This window comes from Gossypium arboreum, chromosome 11 (genome assembly GCF_025698485.1).
Source record: "Gossypium arboreum isolate Shixiya-1 chromosome 11, ASM2569848v2, whole genome shotgun sequence".
In the NCBI taxonomy this organism is placed as follows: domain Eukaryota; kingdom Viridiplantae; phylum Streptophyta; class Magnoliopsida; order Malvales; family Malvaceae; genus Gossypium; species Gossypium arboreum.
In genome coordinates this window covers 86,639,445-86,643,735 of record NC_069080.1, presented here as the reverse complement: position 1 = coordinate 86,643,735, position 4,291 = coordinate 86,639,445, and positions in this window count along the sequence as shown.

Below are 4,291 nucleotides of genomic sequence, written 5' to 3'. Positions count from 1 at the left end.
ATAAGGTGTCCAATTGGAAATTAGGGACTAAATTGAATAAATTGCAAAACTTGGATTCTAGAAGAAATTTGTATGAAATTTCCTTAGATTATGAATTAGAAGGTATTGGAGAGCAATTTGCCCAAGTTCTAAATTTTTGGACAAAAATGGGCTTGCATGGGTGAAATTTTAAAGAAAGGGCATAAGGGCATTTTGGTCATTTGTCATTTTAATGAAATAAAAATGGAAAAATGGAGAAAAAATATGCTCATCTTCTTCCCATAGCTATCAAAATTTGGGGTTCTCCATAGCTAGGGTTTCAAGCTTTCCAAGCTCAATAGTAAGTGCTCCTAAGCCCCGTTTTTCATGCTCTTCATATTTTTGAAATCCCGGTATCTTGCTCTCTCCATTTCTATCCATATTTCATGCTAGGGTTCATGTTTAAAAATTTACCCATGCATGAGTTGCTTGTATTTTGATGGATTATGGAGGAATATGAAAGATTAATGTGTATTAAACATCTTTTCCTAGTTGATTTTCATGAAAAACCCTTATAGGGACTATTTTGCAAAAGATGTAAATGTATGGTAGAAATGAGAAAATAATGGATAATGTGAGCTACCATAAGAAGGAAAAGTGTTCGGTTAGGCTTGGGTAAGATAGAATGTGATATTCTAAATTAAGGCCTAAACGGAATAGTGGTTTTGAAACCACAATTCTGAAGTAGAAAAATTTATTTCGATTAATTTTTATAATTTATTGAGTGATTAGATGCATGTGTTTGAATATCGATAGAAAATTTCATGAATTGCATGTCTAATTTGCCTATTAGGACTTAATTGCAAAAGTTGATAAATATGAGTTTTAGATGTTAAAGGATTTAATTGAAGAGCATAATTGAAGTAGAGGTCCTTAAATGGTAATTATACCATTAGGTTTTCATGGACAAAAGTGGACATACATAGGTAGAAATAACCAAAGTTTTTAATGAAGGGTATTTTAGTGATTTGGTAATTAAAAGATTAAAAAAAGGAAAAAGATGACAAAATATGTCCATCTTCTTCATTAGGACGAAATTTCAAGGGTTCTCCATAGCTAGGGTTTGTTTCAAGCTTCCAAGCTCCATATAAGTGATTCCAAGCCCTGTTTTTAATGTTCTTTACGTTTTTGGAGTCCCGGTAACTTGATTTAGCTTATTCTAGCAATAATTTAACCTAGGGTTTATATTTGGAAAAATACCCATAGGTGAAATGTGTTTATTTTGATGTTTTATGGTAGAATATGAAGCTTGAAATTGTGTTAAACAACTTTTGCTAAATGATTTCACGTGAAAACGAGTAAAATGACATAACCGGTAAAAATACCTAATGTTTATAACTACATGTTAGAGTGAGAATTTGATGTTGCCATAGAAGGGAAAAATGATCAGCATGTCATAAAACATAAGAATTTTGGAAAAAAAATTAATTTTCGAGCTTTGGGGAAAAAATGTAAATATGCAAAAGTTTAGGGGCAAAATCGTAATTTTACAAAAGTTAGAGTTAAGAACTATTTTGATAAATATGAGTATTAAATCAGCTAAATGTGTTATTTTAGACCAAGAAAGACGTGGAATCGACCTTGATCGGGGAAAGGAAAAGATTGTGGACTAAATTGCAAAATTTCTTTATTTTGTACCGAGGTAAGTTCAGGTGTAAATGTAGTAACATAATTGTCATTTTAAGTAATTTAATGTTATTTATATGATATGATGATTAATATCATGAAATATTATGCTTTGTGGTTATTATTGAGTAATATGCAAATTATGTGTGCTACTTGTTAAATATGAATTGCTACTGAGTATCGGTTCTGACATTCCGTGGAAGACGGCAAAGATGTGTGATCGAGGAAAATCCCGTTTGAACCTTGGTAATAGACTAGGATGCAAGTGACATGTCACTAGGATATTTGAGTTCCGAGCTCGTTGAGTTGAGTCCGAGTTCGTGAGATATAACTAGGCATCCCAGCTCGTTGAGTTGAGTCCGAGTTCACTTATGGGCGGGTTACATGGTAGCTTGGCTACATAATTTTCGCAGCATATTGAGTTTGTCTAGCTACGGTTATGGCACTTATGTGCATGAAATCCATGTATTCGAATCATATTTCGATGTGTTCAACAGGTAAATCTTAAGTGGATAAGGTGAGTACCTAAAACGAAGGTGACATGTTGGTAAGTGTGGTGAATGAGAAAATTTGTACAGGTATGTACTTAACCCTCGGGTTGAGACTTCAATATAACAATAATATTGTAGGATCATGAATGAGAAATATGATATGAATGCTTTGGTGATATTATGCAAATGTGGATTTCGTATTATTGCATGGTTATGTTACTTGTTATTTACATGTGAGCTTACTAAGCAATTATGCTTACGCCCTCCTCTCTATTCTTTGTAGTTTTGTCAAGTCGGCTAGGAGATAGGGAACGGTCGGAGGCGCGTTCACACTATCAACAAACTATTTCGGTATAATGACTTATATATTTTGGGAATATGGCATGTATAGCATTATAATTATTTTGTGTATATAATCTTATGATATGACTCATGGATGGCATGGAAATGTTTGAGAATTATTAGTTATTGGAGTGGCTAATCAAGATTATATTGGATAACACGTATGCTTTATGTGCTAACTAATCTATGGAAATCCATAAAATGGTGAAATTGGCTATAAAACAGAATCACACAACAGCAGTGATGTGAGTTTGAAAAATCACTAAAAATAGTAAAGATATAATTAGATGATGAATAAAATATGTAATTTAAGATTAATGAATATATTTTCACTTGGAAGAAACAAAATAGGTAAAAGAGTTGTATTTTATGAGATATTTACGTTTTGGTGAAACAGGGTCAGAGCAATTTCTGGATTCCCTGTTCTGACTTTAGAAATTCATCATAAATTGTGTCAAAATAATTAGGACTCACACTTTACATGTATGGATTTCTTATTGAGTCTATTTGTTAATAGAAACAAACGTCATGGTCATTGGATCTCTGTACAGGAAGAATTTTGATTTGTAGTGCACAGGGGTTAGAGTAGCCGAACCCTGAAACAGGGGAGACTTTAAATAATAAACTGTACTAATTAGCCCTACCAAAACTTCTAGAAAAAAGTTTGTTAGTAGATATATGAGTCTAGTTTCAGGTAAAATTTACGGAATTTGATTTTGAGTTTCATAACTCGAGATATGATTTTTTTAGCGACTGTGACGCAGATGGACAGTTTACTATAAGAATGTTTACTACGAGAATTGTTTAAACTTGTTTAAATGCTAAAATAAGTTTAGTAATGTCTCATGCTCGACTCCAGCGACGGTCTCGAGTAATGGGCGTTACATAGAAAGTGCATGTGTTTCATTATCCGAGCCTAGGGACTAAATTGTAAAATTGTGAAAGGTTAGGGGCAAAACGGTCATTTGGACCGGGGGTAGATATTAAATTGAAATGCATAATATAGTGTATTAATGAGTTAATTTTGTTGATATAGACCCCGAGGAACAAATTTCGGAGGTCGGTCGAGGTAAACGCAAGGTTTCGGAATAACCGAAACATAACTCTGAAACTGTTACTAGGTAAGTTCGGATAACTTAAAATAAACCCCTAATATGTATAATTGTATAATTTATGAATGTATGATGATTGTATTTATTGTTGGCATGAAATATCATAGAAATACATATTTGATGATAACATGTAAAAATGTCTCGGTTGAGGTTGAAAAAGAGAATTCGATAGACAAACCCTCTTTGACATGTGAACTGAGATCCTGCGTGTGTTGCAGTAGGATTTAGCCCGGACGGGTAATCCGTGATCTCAAGTATGAAAAGGATCTAGCCTGGACGGGTGTTCCTTGAATGATCAAGCCTCCCGAAGAATATGTGTGCATTATGGATTTAGCCCGGACGGGTAATCCGATTTGGGTCTGAATTTAGCCTGGACTAGTAATTCAGATCTAAACTCAGAAAGGGTGTTTGTCACAATAAGGCGTGTGTCTAGGCCGTGTGTGACACACGGTCTATCTATATGGGCGTGTGGTATGGCCGTGTGTCCCCTGCACCTAAAACTTTAAGTCAAATTAGCACACGGGTAAGATGCACGGACGTGTGTCTTGGCCGTGTTAATTTAACAGAGTGCTCAAGTTTTGGACATTGGGTGAGCCCACGGGCGTGTGTCTTGGCCGTGCCTAAAAGTTAGTGTTGCCCACGGGTTAGAGGCATGGACGTGCCCTAGGACAAACGGGCGTGGGTGACCACACAGCCCATCAT